Here is a 21,053-nt window from a genome sequence, read left to right as displayed (position 1 = left end):
TTTGTCCTGCTTTCTGGGGGAACCCCTTGACTTGTATCTTTTTCTGACGTTCAACATGAGCAATTGGAGCCAAAGGAAGCTACACAACCTCCTCTAGCCTGCTTTGCCAGTCAGGGCTAAATTTTGACACAAAAACAGAAATTGCTGGATAAACTCAGCAGGCCTGGCAGCTGTCAGGAGTGACCTGAGGAAGGGTCACTGGACCCAGATTTGCTAACTTTGTTTTCTCTCCACAGATGCTGCCGGACCTGCTGAGCTTTTCCAGCAATTTCTGTTGTTTCTGATTTCCAGCAGCTGCAGTTCTTTGGGGTTTTTTTTTTGCTTACTGAATTTGGGTGTTCGGCTTCAAATCCCTGCCTTACTCCCTTGTTCAAGTGCCCAAAACTCCATAGATCTCGTGCTTGATCAGTCCAAAGATTGATATCTATAGTGCTCTGTTCTGCGGTGTGCCAAAGATTTGCAACTTCCCCAAGTGAAGGAATTTTTCATCTGAGTCCTCAATAGGCATGACCTTATGCTGATTTTGTGACCCCTAGTTCTTGAATCTGCTGAATGAAACATCTGCTCAGCACCTGTGCTGTGAAGCCCGCTAAGAATTTGTTTCCAACCCTCTAAACTGGAGGAAATATTAACAGGTTCACAGAACAATCTTTTTTTTTGGTTATTCATTTGCAAGATGAGGGTGTGTCTAGCTGGGCCAGTATTTACTGCCTATTCCTAATTGTTCTGAGGGCAATTAAGCGTCGACCACATTGCTGTGGGTCTGGAGTCACATGTAGGCCAGACCAAGTAAGGATGGGCATTGGTGATCATGATGGATTTTTCCAACAAGCTGCACAAGCTTCTGATTTCAAATGAGCCAGTTGGACTAAGTCCAACACTGGCACCTTCACATAATTAATGCCACCGAAACTAGTCATTGGGATTTTACATGCAGTCAGCTGGGGGTTCATTTGATTTGCCATCATTTGCAAATCTGCATGTCTGCGTAAGTACCTTGTGAAATGGTGTAACTCTGTACAATAAAGGGCATTGTACTTTTATTTTTGGAAATGGAATTGTCTCTAAGTAAGGCCGACTTCCAAGGAAGAATGTGCCATTATTGCTTGCTTTCTAAATATCATCAGTATTGTTCAAAGGACCTTTCTTGTTTAACTTGAATTTTGGTTTCACTCATCACCATTTTATTTGAAATGTTACTTTGGTGTAAAATATTGGAAACATCTATTTTGCAATGCTATTTACTGAGAAGGACCAGCGCAGCAAATTTACAGGTTGTATGCTTTGTGTCTTGGAATTATTTTGAGATGAGACTACTTTTTATGTATGACTAGGATTTATTCACTATTTTAAGATGTCTATCTCATGTTTCAGCTTTGGCTTCCAGCTCTTTCTACAGCTTTGTTTAATTTTCTCTAACCCAGGCTTGTCTAACTGTGCATTATGAGCATCAATAGTAAATAGTCTCTCATTGTCAAACACTGAACAACTGAATACTGTTATGGAGCTACTATAGCTTCCAAGACCTTTCAATATCTCAAAGTACATATATCATCAACGTCTCTTTGTTATACTGAAATTCCCCATCTGACGCATTGTGTAGCGTAGTAAATACCAGTGTGGTGGCAACAGGATTGCTGCATTTTAAGAGCAAGTCCACCAGACATCCCTTGAATACCAATGTTGCATAAGGGCTTTAGGACCCTAAAGCAACCTGGCAATAATGCCAAGGAATCATTCTTCAGTGGGCTTAAATAACACTGTTTGGGCGGAGATAAGGAAGGAGTAGAAAATACCGAGAATTAAACCAAAGTCTGAAGTCCAGCCATGTGAATATTAGACACATAGGCAAAGAAGCATGTTCAATAGACTGACCAGCAATAGGTGGTAGAATTTGGAGCCTGGTTTCCCTCATCTGTTGTAGTATTTTGTCTTGCCATGTAATAAACAGTGCCATAAAGAATCCCAAAACTAAAGACCATTCTTGACCGTGACTTCTCCTTGACCAGTCTGTCTTGAATCCAAACTCTGTGCAGGCATAAAGGTAAAGTTGTATGTCCCAGAGGATCATAGGGCTGCTCCTCATTAGAGAAAGAGATGACTGAGTGGTGACTTTAACTGGAGCGTCACTGTCCGTTGTCTCTCCATAATAAAGAGCCACAAAATGAAAGATATAATGAGGAACAATGAAAATTGCTGTTTATGAAGTACCAAGATGTCCCAATCAGAAATAGAATGTGTTAAGCGAACGCAGCTGGGATTTGAGAGAGGTGATTGATTTGCTACTTTTAAAAAAAAAAATTCATAGTCTTACCAGTCTACAGGGCTGTGCGCTCTCATCATCTGGTGGTGGTTTAACTTGAGCATTATAATATCTTAGGTCAGAGGAGAGGCCGAGAAGGTAACTCCACGGTAACTTCAGTCGATGCAAGAAATGAGGCCATTCTGCTGGCATCACACAGCATTATCAACAAGCTGTCCAGCGAACTGAGCCCTTTGTCCTTCAATACAGCAGAAAAATACAATTTATAACAAACACACAAAAACGTACTGTATATCATTTACAGAACGATTAAACTTATTACTAACATTGCCAAGGTCTTGGTCTTTTGAGACTGGACTTTGCAATTGTTTCGTGCTTGCTGACAGTCATCATCTTACCGAACAGGACATTGGGATAAATGTGATTAAACTCATCCTTTTGTCCCTGCACTGCTTTCTCGCAATCATACCCAGCAATGATTTGGAGACACTGTGTTGGACTGGGGTGTAAAAAGATATATAATTTCAATATATAATTTCAGTTACATCACTTTTGCTATAAATTCTGTGTCTTACAATCTTATTCTCCATAACCACCTGATGAAGGAGCAGCGCTCTGAAAGCTAGTGCCTCCAAATAAACCTGTTGGACTATAACCTGGTGTTGTGTGATTTTTAACTTTGTATACCCAGCGATGGGTTGCTTTCTGCTCTAGCTGATTGTGGTTTTGATTCCTTGGTCACATTGGCCTCCTTGCTCAAGTGGAGGGTGTGCGCCAGTGATCACTAACTGGGCCAAAAGCCCTGTTTGAATTTATAATTGGAGGTTCGATGTGCTTCTGAGCCAGCATGTTTTCTGACTTTAAATGGAGAATGAGATTGAAGGGCTTTTCCCAAATTTGCTGCAAAAGGTGACAAAGTTCCAGACTGATTTCTGAACGTGGGACTTTGCAATTACAAATGTAAGAATTAGGCGTATGATTAGGCCTCTTGAATCTTCTCTGCTGTTCCATGAGATGATAATTCAACCTTTGTTACTCCACATTCCCAACCATCCAAGGTAACCTTTCACTCCCTGGCCTTATTTAGAATCTACCTCTGCCTTAAAAAGATTCAAAGACTCTGCTTCCTGTGTCTTTCCAAGGAAGAGTGTTTCAAAGATTTGAGACACACTGTGTGAGGGAAAACAAATGCGCTTCATATCTGTCTGAGAACAGTGTTTCATATTTTGAAACAGTGAATCTGAGTTCTAGTTCATCTTACAAGAAGAACCATTGGCTCCATGTGTATCCTGCCAAGAGAACTTTTCATATTTTAATCAAAGTTGACTATTACTTTTCTAAATTCCAGCAGATACAAGCCTAGCCTGTCCAACCATTTCTTATAAGAAAATCTTACCCCCTGCGGGTATTGGTAAACCTTCTCTGAACTGCTTCCAATGCATCATTGTACAAGGTACTCCCAATGTAGACTCAACAACGCACTGTCGAGTTGAAGTGTAACCTCCTGCTTTTATGTTTAATTCCTGTAACAATAAACAATTCTAATTATTATTTGCTGTACTTACTGAAGTGCATGCTAACGTTTTGTGATTCATGCTGTAGGGCCCCCAGATCCCTCTGTATCTCAGAGTTCTGCATTCTCACGCCATATAGATAATTTGCTTTCATAAATTTCTTCAACAAAAATGGAGAGTTTCACATTTTCCACTTGATACTCCATTTGTCAGATCTTTGGCCACTCAGTTACATTTGTGTCGTCAGCGAATTTAGAAAGCACACCTTCTGTCTCTCCATCCAAGTCATAAATTGTAAAATGTCAAGGCCCAACACTGATCCTTGCTGCACGCCACTTCTAACACCTTACCAATCAGGAAATTGCCCATTTGGGCTTGCTGTCTGTTTCCTGGTTCAGCCAATCTTCGATCTGTGCCAATATATCACCTGCTACATCATAAGCTGTTATCTTCTGTAAAGACTTTGTGGTTCCTTACCAAATACCTTCTAAGAGTTTTGTGAAAGGAATTGGACAAAAATTCTCAACCTAACTTATGCTACTTCTGGAAAAGGACTTTTAATTACTATGCTATAGTGTTGAAGCAGCCATGTTAAAAGGTAAGGTTTAATTGCCTATTTGGCTTATCAATGTGAAACGTTACGGCAACATTACTTAATCTCCTTATTGAATTTTTATGAAATAAAAGTTGAGCTAGAATGTTTGGTTACAGTCAGTTGCTTTTTATTTTACAACCCCTGAAGTTTCATTTTTAAATGGTATATTTATATTCATATGTATGCTACACATAAAATAAAATCTATACATAAAATACCTGTCAAGTACAATGAGTACCTTTAACCACATCAGACACAGAAAATGACAATTATGGTCTAATTTTTTTGCTTCTGTTGGTGCATCAACAATGGCCCAATAATTTCCTTTAAGCTGCTCAGGCCCTGTAGATGGATGTGATATCTTCAGTGGAATTTGGCGCAGACTGGGAGCAGCTCCAAGGAGCTACCCCTCCATGTATCTGTGCCTCTACCAACTTAGAACCCAATTGTCCATGAGTTGAGTGCTCAGCAACAAAATGTTCCATGTTTTTCTCGAGTGACTGACTTGGAGACATTTTTGAAGATCAATTTTGCTTTAGCCTTCAACATAAATTAGGATTACAATTGTATGTGTCACAGTTGATCAGAAGTGAGTGTATTTATTGCAGAAATTGCATGGTTTGTAAATCTAGCTTTGGGTGCTATTGCATTAAGTCTTGAGGAGTATCCCAAGACTGAGTCCGTGCAGTTTGGAGTGGTTTGGGTAACTGCCCTAAGGTGGGTTTGTTGGGGTTAAGAGCTTGACTTTCTGCCCCCTCTCAATTCCAACAACTGAGTGCCACGTGCTGTGATTATCTGAAAGTGATAGTGCCTTTGCCATTTTCCAGTACTCTCTATCCTACCTTTTTGAGCTTCTAATAACCTCTGTTCTTCCTGCCAGTAATGAAAATAAAGTTGAAACCTTTGACACAACAGTCAAATTGATATTGAAATTTAAAAAGTGATCTCCTGGTTTCTTCTCCTCCTTCAGATTCCACACCCACACGTCCATTCTTTAATTCCAAGATGTTATCAATATTCGGAGAGTGGGGAATTTTGAGGTCTCCAAGACCAGGCAGTTGGAACTTTGTAGTTGTCATGGGATAGTGAGCCAAAACAGAGACCATGGCAATTTGTCCCATACTCGAACAGGGTGCCTGTTGAGAGTCAGTGATAGCAAGCTGGCCTGGGATTCCAAAGTGATGGATTTCAGTCACAATTCTTTATTGTAAGAGGTTTGTAGTTCACACTTAAAGAAGTCTTGCCTCAATATAAGTTGCTTTAGTGAGAACATACTTGAAATGTTGGACTCTATATCTAAGGAATGATACACTTGACTGGAGGCAGTGCAGTGAAATGTCAATAGATCCTTGGATGAGAGAGTTGCTCCGTTATGAGGCACTGAGTAAATTGAATACATTCTCTCTGGAATTTAGAAGAATGTGAGATAATCTCATTGAAATATTCATGATTATGAATGGACATGACAGGGTATGACCTTTGAGGTGGTTACCTTGGCTGGGGAGTCTATAACAAGGGAATCCAGTTTCAGGAGAAGCAGACGGTCACTTAGCACCAAGAGTTTGAGAGATTTTTACCCTCAGAGTTGTGATTCTTTTGGAAGCTTCTATACCAGAGGGCTGTGAGTGTGTAAGGCTGAGGTAGATTGACTTTTGGTGCCTTTGGGAATTGAGGGATATAAGGAGCAGGTCCAATGGGACCATATCTACTCCAGCCCCTAGTTCCTGTGCTGGAGGCAGAAGCTGATCTCTTTGTGGCCTTTGTTTCAGATACTGGATTAATCTGAGGACCTGTCAGGGGACTGAAATTGATATTAAATTTTAATCATGTGGTGGGCTGAAGGACCAGTTTCTACACTCTTAGAACCACAGTTTTCATAGAATCAGAGTTTATAAATAGAACTAATTGGATGACATTGTGCTACCTGGCAACTTCCATGCTTTTATAGCTTGTTGATATTTCACTTCCAACTGAAGCTTGGTTTATAGTGATTAGTTGTACCTTTTTGATCTTAGGGCAAGTATATTGTGTCCAATGCTTCCCATTCTTGTAGCATATTCATCGGTCAACAATGCTGTCCCGTAGGGTTATGCTGGAGTAGCATTTCATGAGTACGCGGCAGAAGTCGTCCATTTGGTGTAACAGGTTTAAGGTGGTGCTTATATGCAACATGAGACTTACTCCACTTTCTCGTCCAACATCATTTTGTTCTATTCCTTTTCTCCTGTTCACACATTCTACTCATTCCCTCTGAATTTATTAGCAACTATTGTTAATTTATGGATCCCCTTTTTACATTTCCCTTCAGGTGGGAATACTTTTGCATCCGTGCTCTGCAGGCCCTTCAGCATTCTGTTTTGGGAACTGGGAATATTGCATTTATTAGGACTGGTATGTAGCCTGATCCTTGAAAGTAGAAAGCTGTTTTGTGTAGTTCCTCTGACAATGATTTGACTAATGTCCTGTGTGTATCAGTGGGACGGTTGTGCAAAGTAAAATTGGTTGGAAGCATTAATTTGAATTGACGGAAGGAGACTTGAATGGATGTGCTTATCCAGTACAATTTAGTTATGTCTGTCAGTGTCCATCCAGATGAATGAGTGGCCCTAGGCATCAGGAGTTTCAGTATAGCACTCGGCAATTTGTATGGATGAGCCGCAGTGAAAACAGATAAATCATTGTACGTTCTTTAACTGATCCTTCTGGGAAGGATGGTGCAGGCAAATTTTCCTACTGTCTGAATTTGACTTGTGCATTAATTATTTTGGTTGCAGAAGGTATAGATCTTTTGACTTAGTTGTTTTTTGCTTCATTAGTAAAATCACTTGGCTGTGTACTACTTTGAATCTGTGATTTTCAACCAGTTTCAATTCTGCTCAATTCACATTGTGAAATTTCCCTTTTGAGTCCTAACCTAAGATTCCATTTGCTCTTTTCAAAAATTATTGTTCTTTGGCAGTATTTTGTTAAAATGTGAAGCAAAAATTTGTCCCAGTACTCTTACTGCTGCATTGTGCCATATCAACTACAAGATGTACTTTGTGCCAGTAGGTGGTAGGTAAAAGTAGCCTGTCTTTGCGATTTAAACCTATTGTAGTGTTGGTCTGTATGCAATGTCTGAAAGTGTGGTGGAGCCTGATTCAATCATGTGTATGAGGGGATGGAATAAATAAGTGAATCAAGAAAGCCCTGTTGGATTGTGTTTGTGTCATGTGAGGCATGACGCTTTGGGATTCTGCATTTTAGAAAGATGTTTGTCCTTGTCTTATAGTTTGTGGCCTCTAATGGTTTGGTTTTGTCAAAGTGAGACTGCTGCCTGACTCTGGTAGGTGTCTGAAAGTTATTTTTCTAATGTATTATTGTACGTGATACAGAAAGTACATCTGACATGAGTGTAGACAATTCCAGTCTTTCCTTATGATTCCTCACACATGACTGCTAACGTCATTATTCGAAATATTTTCTAATCAACTTGCTTAGAGGTGTTGTTACACACCTCTGAAGCAGGTGAGCCTTGAACTCAGGCCTCTTGGCTCACAGTTAGGTTCACTACCACTGTTCCACAATGTCACTGTTTATATCATGATATACATCTCCCATTTCACCATCGTATCCATTTCTCTTACACATAAAGGGGCAAGAGGTGAGGACTAATTGGCTAGCTCTTGCATGGAACTGAGACAGACGACTACAATGGGTCGAATGACCACTTAATTATAATATATAATTCTACAACATGAATGCCCAAAGCTTAAAGTCACGGTCTGTCTTTGCAATATCTCATTTAGCAATATAAATATAAAGATCTAAACCACCATTTCCCGCTACCCCCAACGCAACAGGTAGTAATCGCTTCGAAGCTGTTAAATGAAAGTTGTCTTGGGGTGCAATTCTGACTCTTTATGGCTCTATGAAAATTAGCAACTGAAGCCTAATCTTGTGCTCTCTTCACCCTATAAGCTGAACAATACCAGAGAGTGAACAGTAAATTTTAAGAAATCAGTATAGATTAGTAGAAAATAATGTGCTAATGTTGGTTATCATTAGCACATTAGTTAGGTTAGCTGTGACTTTCTTTGAATTCAAAGGAGAAATAACTGCAGTAAATATTAAAGGCTCTATTGAGACTTTACCATGTGGAAGTCTCAAAAAGAATTCAACAATTTGGGGTACAGCATGTTCTTTTGTTGGTTTATGTCAACTCTGCATGGAAACCAATTTGTGTTGACTTGCAACAGTTCACAGGAGCTAATGTTGCAGTTAAAGTGTCATTTGGTTAGCAATTTTCTTTTGTACTTTTTCTCTCAGGGTGAATGCTCTGCCTGTCGAAATGACCTGAAAAATAGTTCATGCATGTGTTCAGCAGAAGAGATGGACTGCAAATCCCAATTAAGCTGTGTGTCTGAAGAATCTTCCAAGATTTGGCCTTTCAGTGGAGCAGATGTAATCCTCGTTTGCGTGAAATATTGGCCATGTGCAAAAAATTGATGAAATTGATTTGCTGCCTTGAGTTATGAGTGGATTTCTGCCAGTGGTGTTATTAGGTGATTGAGGGTTGCGTTCAGTCTATGTCTTCTGTTTTGCTCAGCACCCTTCCCCCACACAACCCCCACCCCACCCGCAATCTGCCATCCATAAACAATGGAAGAATTTTCTTTATTTTAAATAAGGCGAAGGAATGAATTGGGCTCTGGATTTCAAATAGAGACACATTATCTCCTTCGTCTATGATCCATATGATTAAGTTTAATCTTGTGGAAAGTGACTTTGCATTAGGTTTCCTTACCAGGAAGTTTCTTTTCTAACGACTAAGTCAATGCACAGGGAATCTTCTGAGGAATGAAAATACCACTTGTGGGAAAGTTACTGGAATCTATCATCGAGGACTAAGACTGAGCATTTCCATGATCTGAGTTGACTGGAGTGTCAGCATGGATTTGCGAAGTGTAGGTCATGTCTGACTAATGTATTTGACCTTTTGTTTTGAGAAGGTTGTTAACATTGACTCTGGAATGTTGTTTATATGGACTTCCAGACGGCATTTGATAAGATTCTGTGCATTTTTAGCAAAAGGAAAGTTCATGAAATTAGTGATTAACCTTGTAATGTGATTTAACAATTGGTTGTGATTTAGTAGAGTCAGTAGTTTTTTTTTACTTTACTCCTTCATGGGATACCAATATTGTAAGCTTTGCCATTCCTCTCTCATTGCTCTTAAACTGAGTGGTTTTGAAGGGCAGATAAGAGGTATCCACGTTGTTACGAGTATAATGCGTCAATTTGTTTGCTCCTTATGTTTAATAAACTTTTGTGTTCCTTTGTTAAAAGGACGATGGCAGCCTTGTTTGAACGCAACCTTAAGCCAGCTAACCAAATGATTTAAAAAAAGTAAAATTTTTAACGGTGGCTTTAGGCGTGTTCCTATGCTGGTTTATGCCAACTCTATGCATGGAAACCAATTGGCGTTGATTTGTAAGAGTTTGCAGGAGCTGACATTGATTTTGCCAATTGAGCCATCGAGCCAGAAATCAGACATGTTGGGTATTACCAGGAGGTGGGATCATAAAGTTTAAGAGCCAGGGTGTGCAGGTAGGAAAATCACTAAGGTAGTGCACAGCTACAAAGTACCACCAAAATAGTATGGCACTATTGACCATAATTTTATGGAGTCGAGAAATAAGGCAACGATGCTTAAGTTATACAGACATTTTGGTCAGACCTCATCTGGACTGCTGTGTTTACCTTAGTGCAACAAATCCTTAAGGAAATTATTGGCCGCCTTATTGAGGGTGTGTGGTGCAGATTGGTATTTGGCTTGAAAGCGTTGAAATATGAGAATAAGAAACTTGGCTTGTACTTCTGTGGTTTGGGGATGATCCATTTGAGGTATACAAAATTATAAAATCTCTCAACAGAGGAGCTACTTCCTCCCATGGGGGAATGGAGAATAAGGGGAGCAGGGTTACATTTCCGACAAAGTCGTTCAACAAGGAATAATCAGCACCGAATGGTTGAAATGTATGACTCTACGTGAAAAATGGCTGTGGATGTTGGGTCAACTGGAATGTTGAAGTCTTAAGATGGATAGATTTTTATAATTGCTTTGGGAAAAAGGGGATTAAGATACATATCAGCCATTATTTATTGAACGACAGTAAAGGTTCAAGAGGCTGGATGGTCCTGTTCCTACTTTAGTAATTGCATATTCCAAGCCAACACTTTTTTTAGATTTTTGGTGATGGTTTATTGCTGTTTTTAACTTTTTTCTTTGAAGTACTAGAGATTATAAAACAGGGACTAGCTTAGTGAGTTGTGCTGTAGCATTATCCTTATAGGGCAGGGAGAGACGGGACCACAGAGCTCAACTCATTGAGGCTGTTCAAGATACACACAAAATAACCTCAGACGTTGGTTAATTATCACGTGGACTATTTTGCGCAGAACATGCTTTACAATGGAGGGGTGGAGGCGGGGAATGGGTGGAAAACAAAGATGGGAACATTGGAGTTGACAAATCTTTTGACAAGTTTTTGTCTGAGAAATTGAGATTTTCTGGGGGAAACTCATGAGCGTTGAACCAAGATTGGTGAAGGCCTTGTCTTCGAAGACTTGTGGTGGTGTGATGGATAATAATGAAAGGAGTGGGTGGCACAAGGCTAGATTTGTGTATCTCTGAATGATGCACCTTCTTCTATTTTGATACTTGCACAGGATTGTTATAACCTATGACCTTCCTTTTTCCACCCAAAACAGTTTGAATTTGCTCCAAGGCAGTGAATATTATCTAAAGTCCATCTGTTGTATCTTAACTAGAAAGCCTTGATTTATTTTTTTTGCTATGGCAATGCACACAAACAATTGCAGCTTGCTTGCCAGGTTACACAGTTAGTTGTTATGGCAATAAACATGCAGTTGGATCTATTACTAAACAGAGTGAGTGAGCAAAGTGTTCTATCTGTTGTTGATTGAACATGTCGAAGTTGTAAGTCCTGATTTGGAGATGCCGGTGTTGGACTGGGGTGTACAAAGTTAAAAATCTCACAACACCAGGTTATAGTCCAACAGGTTTAATTGGAAGCACACTAGCATTCGGAGCGTCGATCCTTCATCAGGTGGTAGTGGAGGGCTCAATCCTAACACACAGAATTTATAACAAAAATTTACAGTGTGATGTAACTGAAATTATACATTGAAAAATTGATTGTCTGTTCAGCCTTTCATTTGTTGGAATACCGTGATAGTTTCACTTCTTTCATGTGTAAATCACAAAACCTTTTTTTAAAAAGTTGCATTCTCGGGTTAGCTGTTAACAGTGGTGATAGCTAGACAATATGTTGAAGGTGTTGGCCTCCTGTGTTCTCTGTCTATGCCATAATGTTTAGATTGATTCTAATCTAAAACGTGAGATAACGGAGTTTTACATGAATTCATGCAGTTTTTGAGCAAAGTACAGTGTAACCCTGCAAGTAATTTCATTGTCTTCTGTGTGTCCTCTCGTGACTGAAGAGTCTACAGCAGGCTTGGCATGGGTATCCACTCAACTGGTGGCTCAGTTGAGGCTGTCAATGATCAAAGGTCATCCTCTGCTTTCCTCTGGGCACATCAGATATAGTAAGTTTGGCCGAGGTGTTTCAGAACCTCATTGCAGTGCTTGCTGCCTCAACGGGCTAGTATGCTTTCTTAAAAGTGGTGGTCTATTGACCCCCTTGATGCCCTTTGACTATCAACAGCTGCCCGTGGAAGGTCAGTTGGGGGATTCTGAAATCAGCAGTGGCCTGCCCACCTAAGTTGGATTTTGCGGAGTGTTGCTCCTGCTACAACAAACTGTAGCTGAACCTGATCCACCAAAGAGAGAGCCTTGTCCTATTGATCATGTCAGGGTGATTGTTCAATAATTTCAGACTGTAATCTGTTATTCCATTTTGTGTCCTTCCTCTCTGCAGCCTAGTTTTGCAATTTTCTTGCTTTCCTGTTAGTCCTGAAGCCATGCACACCACCTCAAAACACCTTTTTGTTTTATCACCTGTTCCATTAGCATTTCCTTGAAACAACAACTCTGTTGTCGAATGGACTTGCGGTAATTCAAGAAAGTGCCTCACTGCTGCCGCCTGTAGGGCAATTCTGAAAGGGCAATAATGCTGGTTAAGTCAGCAATGCCCACGTGCCTGAATGAATTCACAACAATTCTCTCGTCTTCACCTTCTCTTCTGTGTTTTTTTCCGACCGTCCCCCATTTTGCCAACTTAAGACCCATTAAAAGTCTTGCGTTTCATAGTTACTGTGTTTTTCTCTCTCAACCTTTATGCAAATATTTTCAGACCTGTGTATTTTCAGCATATACTCTTTTTTTTTAAACAAGAAAAACTCTCACTTCTTGTCTTTGAGACACTGTATTGATGTGTCTGCAAACACCTCGAGTACTCTTAAAGTTTAAGAGTCACCCTACCTAAAGAAGGATAGCTTTGCCTTAGAAAGGCTCCAATGAAGGGTCGGATTTTATCTTACCTTGTATTTGAATTCCTGGTCTCATCCTGTCTCTTCTATTTTACAGCGGGCAGGGGGTCATCAGCCAGCTCCGCATCCTCTAACTTACTGGGGGCATTCCAATTTAAAACACTTGAAGAGCAGAGATCAAGTGGGGTCAGTACAGATTGGGACCAAGACACACACACGGATTTTGACATCAGTGGGATCAAGTAAGATCAGAAATAAGGAAAATGTGCAATTGATCTAATCAAAGATTTCCGACTGTAACACGAATGTTAAGAGCCAGTGTCAATTGAATCCCAAGAGTCTGTGATAAAGTGTGGTGACCTTATGGAGAGCAAAAGGGGAGCCCAATCCTTCTATCGTTTTCCTCCCCCATCCCACCCAGCTCCTGTTTGAAGATATTTTTGTGCCTCCCCATATCACAGGACCACATCTGTGAAATACAATTTATTTTTCCATGGCATGTGTATCCTATGTGCCCTTGAAGGTAGTGGTAAGTCTCTTTTCCTGAGGTGTTGCAGTCCTTGAGGGATAGGGATTTCCACTGCACTGTTAGGGAGGGAGTTCCAGGATTTTGACCGGTGACTGTGAAGGAACTGTGATTTATTTCCAAGTCAGGATGGTGACTTCCCATGCATCCACTGTCCTTACCTTTCTAGATAGCAATGGTTGTGGGTTCGGAAGGTGCTCTTAGAGGAGTGTTGGTGAGTTGCATCTTGTAGATGGTACACGCTGCTGCTGTATATTGATGGGGAGTAAATATTGAAATCTGAAGAACAAAGAAAATTTACAGCCCAGGAACAGGCCCTTCGGCCATCCAGGCCTGAGCCGATCCAGATGTACTGTCTAAACCTGTCAGTCAATTCCTAAGCATTTGTATCCCTCTGCTCCCCATCTACTCCTGCATCTGTCCAAACGCATCTTAAATGAATCTGCTGTGCCTGCCTCTACCACCTCTTCTGGCAACGCGTTCCAAATGCCCACCACCCTCTGTGTGAAATACTTGCCATGTGTATCCCACTTAAACTTTCCACCTCTCACCTTGAAAGCGTGACCTCTCGTTATTGAATCCTTCATCCTGGGAAAAAGCTTGTCTCTATCCACCCTGTCTATACCCTTCATGATTTTCTGATCCTCAATCAGGTCCCCCCTCAATCTCCTTTTTTCTAGTGAAAATAAACCTAACCTACTCAACCTCTCTTCATAGCTAGCACCTTCCATACCAGGCAACATACTCGTAAACCTTCTCTGCACCCTTTCCAAAGTGTCCACATCCTTTTGGTAATGTGGCGCCCAGAACTGTACACAGAAGATGGGATGCCAATTAAATTGGCTGCTTTGTCTTGGATTGTGTTGAGTTTCTTGAGATTCTTTGGAGCTGCACTCATCCAGGCAAGCGAGGAGTATTCCATCACACCCCTGACTTGTGCCTTGTAGATGGTGGACAGGCTTTGGGGTATCAGGAGGTGAGTTACTCACTGTAGTGTTCTTAGCCTCTGGCCTGCTTTTGTAGCCACTGTCTTTATATGGCTAATACCGTTCAGTTTCTTGTCAATGGTATCCCCACGAATGTTGACGAGCACAGCTTTCCTCTTATAGTGACATGATGGTATTGGCCACTAGGAGGAGCATGAGACTTGTTCCTGGTCCTGATTGTTTACCTTCATGTGGTGAGGTGACTTGTCTCCACTCATCGTCTGTGTGAACCACGAACTGCAACCTTCCACTTCACAATGTGCCATGTTTGGGGCTCCATAAGGGTGCAGGGTTTGGAAGGCTGCAACATGGCCATTATAATTTTTTTTAAAAACTTATTTCCTCAAATTATTCTGTAATGATTTGCAGATGCTTGCTTTCTAAGTCTTTTTAGTCACAGATGACTCTCCAGAATGCTTTTGTGGTAGTGATCCCACATTACTCTCAACAGCCATTTCAGAAAGAAATCTGCAGGAGGTAAAAGCGAATCCTTGAACATTATCATTTGTGAAGAAACAAGCCACTGTTTGTCCTGGCTTTTCTTATCTGTGTCTTGACGAAGGTAAGAAATATTCTTATGTGCCGCATGGCCACGAGTTCTGACATGAAATGTGCCTTTCAGCACTGAAGGATGAATGAATGGTATCCCTGTCTCTCAACATGTACAGTCGCCTCTGTTCAAATATCAAGGATAGTGTCCTAAATAATAGAAATGGTTCATTTCAATCACAATCTACTCTGAATGTTGAAAAATTAGAACGTTGCTCTAAAGTGTGTGACGCCATTAGTGGAATGTTTGCAGTTCAGAATCAGGTCATTCGGCTCAGTTGGTCCATACTGGTGTTTATCCTCCCACACTTCCTCCTTTCCTCTTCCCTCCCGGTCTACCCTCCTAATCCTTTCTAGGTCCTGTGCTTCTTTTAAAAAAAGTAAAGTTGCCATCGAACCAGAGGGCTACTCTCTCCTGTAGAGGCAGACAATTGGTAGTGAGCCTCACCTGAGGGTCACCATGCCTCAGGTGAGGTTGGAAAGGAGGGATGTGTGGGCTAACCTCAGCAGATGTGGGAATTGAACCCACGCTGTCGGCATCATTGCAAAGCAGCTGTCCAGCCAACTGAGCTATCCAGCATTGGTATAAATGCATGGATGCTGTTCACCTTCACCATTCCTCCAGAGGGTAATGGGATCCTACATATTGCCACTCTGTCTAGTTATAGAAGTTTCTCTTAAACTCCCTTGTGGATTTGAGGGTGACTGCTTTGCGTTACTGGGCCCTGGTTTTGACAACGTGTACAAGTGGAAACATAGTCTCCATGATATAATCTCACTGCCCTTATCTAGGCCATGTCCTTGCAATAATTGTTTTCGATTCCTTATTCTATGGAGCAGTTTAATACTCAAGGCGTAGATCATCCATCATAAGATTGAATTGCCATTTGTTTCCAGAAAAACACATGACATCCAATAAGATCAGAAGAACTGGAAAATAAAACAATTTGCCCAGTTCACACTACTATCACCCAAAACAAAGAGCGAATCCACATCCAATGCAATCCCTTTATATCATGCAGCACTCTAGTAACTAGAAGAGCCTTTCCCCTTCCTATCCAGTCTTGTCAATCCTCCATTTTATTTTTTCATTATTTCACGGGATGTGAGGAATAGCTGGTAGGACGAACAATTAATGCTTGACCCCCTTATGTCCTTTGAGAAGGTAGTGGTGGGCTGCCCTTCTTGAACTGCTGCAGCCTATCTGGTAGAGGTCCTTGCTGCACTGCTGTTAGCAAGAGAATTCCAGGGTTTTGATCCAGCGACAGTGAAGGAGCAGCAGCTATATATCGGAATGGCGTGACTTGGAGCAGCATTTGTAGCTTGTGATGTTCTGAAGTCCTTGCTGCCCTTGTTCTCCAAAGTGACATGTTTGGAAGTTGCTGACAAAGGAGCATTAGTGAGTTGTCGCAGTGCATTTTGTAGATAGTACAACCTGTTGTTCCTGTGTATCGCCATTGAGAGGGAGTGATTGTTTTCAGGTGGTCAACATGGTGCTGATCAAACATTCTGCTTGTCCTGGATGGCATCAAGCTGCTTGAGTGTTGTTGGGGCTGCACCCATCCAGGCAAGTGTGGAGTATTCTATCACACACCTGACTTGTACCTTGTGGATGGTGGACAGCCTTTGGGAAGTCAGGAACTGATTTACTCGATGCAGAGTTTGCAACCTTTAACTTGTTGCCGCAGTCTTTATACATCTGAGTTTCTTTATCCTGTCATGAGCATTTCTCTTGTATCTCACACCAGGATTATTTAGTAAAGCGTTCTTAAAGCCTCAATGTTTGAGCAATAATTGAATTCACAGTTACTTCCAACCAATTAAAAGCAGAAAATTCCATTGGTCATCAACCCTAAACGCTAATGCTACCTTCCTCTCTGCTGATCCATTTTACGTTTCTTTCAAGATGTCCAGCATTTTACTATTTACTTTCATCGACCAGCTTTCCAATCAATGCTTTTCGTTCTCTTGTTAAATTCTTTGCTGCATTTGATTCAGGCTTTTCAGCTGCCTGCCAGTTATCGACCTGATTTTCAGAATGTTACAGACATCGCGGCAAAGCACCAGTTGTTAATCAATCGAAAGATTTCTCGACTAGAATTGACGCAAGCTGTGTCCTCCTCAGTTGCTCCGTTCTGCTTTCCTCCCAGCGTGAGATTCCTTCTGCACGTTGTTGTTTAAATGTTACAGTTCACCACCTCCTTCCTCTCAAAGGGCCAGGATTTGAGGGCTGTGAGATTTTAAAAATCTGCAGGTAATGGCTCCCAGCCACCATTATGGTGCCTCTGGTCTGAGATTGTGTCTTAGATCCTGAGAACTAAATGTTACCACATTACCGTTTGCACAACACAGTTGTATAGAGTCATAGTTATACAGGACGGAAACAGTCCAACTCCCTGCACTGACCAGGCATCCTAATCTAATCTAGTCCCATCTGCCAGCACTTGGCCCATATCCCTCTAAACCCTTTCTATTCATATACCCATCCAGATGGCTTTTAAATGTTGTAATTGTACCCAGCTCCACTGCTTCCTCTGGCAACTCATTCCATACACATACCACCCTCTGTGAAAAGATACCCTCAGGACTCCTTTGAGTTGTCTTTCTCTTGTTCACCCTTGTTAGGCAAGGCTGTAGGTAGGGCTTGGACTTCTCTGGTTGGTGCATGGTTTTATGTTTTGACATTAGGATCAGACAATTCTACATTGTACATTCATTTGTTGACCTAAAACTGATTTCAATTTGATCCCAAGAGATTAATGGTATCTAAGATCAGTTCCTGTAGCTTATCTGTGTGTTTTGCTTTGGAGATGTGCACAAAGAATTGCACTTTGCTGGCTAGGCTAGACAATTTTAGCACTACTGCTTCACAGCGCCAAAGACCTGGGTTCACTTCCAACCTCGGGTGACTGTCTGTGGAGTTTACACATTCTCCCTGTGTCTATGTGGGTTTCCTCCCACAGTCTAAAGATTGGTTTGGTGGGTTGGTCATGCTAAATTGCCCGTTGTGTGTAGGGCTTAGATTATATTAGATTCCCTACAGTGTGGAAGCAGGCCCTTCGGCCCAACAAGTCCACACCAACCCTCCGAAGAATAACCCACCCAGACCCATTTTCCCTCTGACTAATGCGTCTAATACTATGGGCAATTTATCATGGCTAATTTGCATAACTTTCACATCTTTGGACTGTGGGAGGAAACTGGAGCACCCGGAGGAAACCCACGCAGACACGGGGGCAACGTGCAAACTCCACACAGACAGTCGCCCAAGGCTGGAATTGAACCTGGGTCCCTGATGCTGTGAGGCTGCAGTGATAACCACTGAGCCACCATGCAGGCTTTGGGGATTAGACATGGACAATGCAGGGATAGGGTGAGGGTTTGGGTCTGGGTTGATGCTGTTTGGAGGGATGGTGTGGACTTGATGGGCCAAATGGCTTGCTTCCACATTTTAAGGATTGTATGATCAAATTAGTCATTCTGGCAATATACAGGTAGTTGGACCCATAACTGAACCACACAAGTGAGCCAAATGTTTCCCATGTTACCACCAAGGCAAAAGGCTTGTTCTGCTTTTCAGGGATCAGAATGCAGAGAGGTTCTCGTGACCTGTGCTGAGAATCAACACTGGTTTTCCTGTCATGCACTAATGGGTTTTTGTGAACTTTTCTGCGAGTGTTCCCTTGCTTGTGCCACTCATTGATTAGTGTTTCGGTGTTTCATTGCCTGGCTGTTCACCTGTCACTGTGTGCTAATTTGGTACAAGATCTTTGTAAGTGTGACTGAAATGAGTGAGTGCTTCAGATTGTGTGCTTGCATGTGCGATTTCTCTCAGACATTGGATGTCATCCAATTGGACACGCATCGTCCTTGAATCTTGCTGAAAACAGAGACACATTGTTGTTGAAGCTTTTCATCTTGATGCTGTCAGAGCAAGAGCAAGAATGTCAAATTTCAAACGATCGCACCATTTATGCGACAGAAGATGGTACTTTGTACAGTTCCCTCAATTTTCTGTTAACTTGGATTGTGAGGAACTAAGCTTCTCCTGTGCCTTGTGGCACATTAATTGTTCGATGAATTAATTGTGCATTTGCCTTCATTGCTCATACCTTTGAGTATAAGGGTTGGGACATGATGTTGAGGTTGTACAGGACATTGGTACAGGTGTCTTCTGGAATATTGTGTCCACTTCTGGTCTTTCTCTTATGGGGCGGATATTATTAAGCTGGAGAGAGTTCAGAAGAGACTTACCAGGATGTTGCTGGGAAATGGAGTGTTTAAGTTATAAGGAGTGGCTGGATAGGTCGGGACTTTTTTCACTGGAGCATAGGAGGCTGAGAGGTGACCTTATGGGGGATAGAGATAAAGTGTCTTTTCCCTAGGGTGGGGGATTTCAAGACTAGAGAGCATATTTTTAAGGTGGGAGGAGAAAGATTTAGAAAAAATTGAGGGGCATTTTTTTTAAAAAGAGATTGGTTCAGGTGTGGAATGAACTGCCAGAGGAAGTGGTGGATGTGAGTACGGTTTCACTGTTTAAAAGACATTTGGATAAGTACATGAATACGAAATGTTTGGATAAATATGGGCCAAGGGCAAGCAGATGAGACTAGTTTAGTTTGGGATTGTGCTCGGCGTGGGCTGGCTAGACCGAAGGGTCTGTTTCTGTGCTATATGACTCTATAATTCTTCCAACTGGAGTGAGTTGATGAAGGGGTAGGCATAGGTAGTGAGAGAGGGGAAAGGCAGCTGAAGCAATAGAGTTGAGCATTCCGTCATATGTAAGAGGAAAGGAAAAAACTTGCATTTATTTTGATTGCGTTTTCTCACAATCTTAGAGTCCCAACAGGCTTCACAAGCTCAGAAGTACTTTGGAATGTAGGAAAATGCCCCACAAACAGCGTCGTGATAAAGACCAGAATATGTTTTCATGATGTTAACAGATGGAGGTGAATTTTATTGTACTTGACACAGACCACTTGGGCTGTTTCATTGCTGCAAATTCTTTGACATGTTTGCACTCCCCTGTTATTTTTGGAAATAATGCCATTGAATCATGCGCTCCCATCTGAGGCAGGACGTTGGTTTAGCATTTACAAGTTAGGTTAAGGTTGTTGTACAAGGTAATGGCTCTGAAGGAGTTACTGCTCATATTGCATTGAGCAGCAAGCAAGCAACTGAAACCGAAAGAACTGCAGATGCTGTAAATCAGAGACAAAAATAGAAATTGCGGGAAAAGCTCAGCAGGTCTGGCAGCATCTGTGGAGAGAAATCAAAGTTAATGTTGCGGGTGAGTGACCCTTCCTCAGAACATGCAATTGATGTTATTTCACTCAACCTTGGATGGAGAAAGTAGACTAATGTGCAAGTCCCCAAAGGGAGCAGATGTACTTTGTGGAGCACCTGAGAGTCATAAAGGTGTACAGAGTGGAAGTGGACCCTACAGTCCAACTGGTCCATGCTGACCCAGACATCGTAAACTGATCTAGTCCCTTTTGCCAGTATTTGACTCAGATCCCTGACTGTGCCTAGTAGTTAATATAGCTTCCTCATTTCCCCTCCCCCCTACCTTATCTCAGTCCCAACATCCGGATTCAGCACCGCCCTCTTGACCTGCAATCTTCTTCCCGATCTCTCAACCCCCACCCCCTCTCCGGCCTACCACCCTCACCCTCACCTCCTTCCACCTATCGTATTCCCAGCCCCCCCCCCCCCCGCCCCATCTTTTATCTCAGCGCGTGGCACACCAGCTTCATTCCTGAAGAAGGGCTTATGCCGAAATTTTGATTCTCCTGTTCCTCGGATGCTGCCTGGCCTGCTGCGCTTTTCCAGCACCACACTTTTCAACTCTGGTCTCCAGCATCTGCAGTCCTCACTTTCTCCTAGTAGTTAATATAAACTATGGTTACTCAGCAGTAATAAGTCATGTGGTACAAATGCCTCTTCTGTTTAGACTCTCCCCTCCATCCAAGGGCCCAAAGGACCCTTCCACATCTGGCACTTCCACACACGTCATCTACTGTTTGATGCTCCCGATGTGGTTTCCTCTACATTGGGGAGACAGGACGCCAACTTGCGGAACATTTCAGAGAACCTCTCTGGGATACACGCACTAAACAACCCCACCACCCTGTGGCTGAACACTTCAACTCCCCTGCCCAATCCT

At 41.9% G+C, this 21,053-nt stretch overlaps 1 long non-coding RNA gene across 1 annotated transcript in view; it reads right to left on the bottom strand.

The window, feature by feature from the left end:
* The window catches only part of LOC148137434 (uncharacterized), an 82,819-nt gene extending 80,421 nt beyond the window's left edge, over positions 1-2,398 (bottom strand). Inside the window, exon 1 of the long non-coding RNA XR_015754247.1 lies at positions 2,315-2,398. This is a non-coding gene — a long non-coding RNA (uncharacterized LOC148137434). The remainder of the gene's footprint in view (positions 1-2,314) is intronic.
* Between the last annotated feature and the right edge of the window lie 18,655 nt (positions 2,399-21,053).

The sequence above is a fragment of the Chiloscyllium plagiosum genome, unplaced genomic scaffold (assembly GCF_037043375.1).
Source record: "Chiloscyllium plagiosum isolate Xiang-an unplaced genomic scaffold, Cpla_swu_hap1 HiC_scaffold_43, whole genome shotgun sequence".
NCBI classification, from domain to species: Eukaryota; Metazoa; Chordata; class Chondrichthyes; order Orectolobiformes; family Hemiscylliidae; genus Chiloscyllium; species Chiloscyllium plagiosum.
The sequence above is the reverse complement of the archived record's forward strand: the minus strand, read 5'-3'. Positions and strand labels throughout refer to the sequence as shown.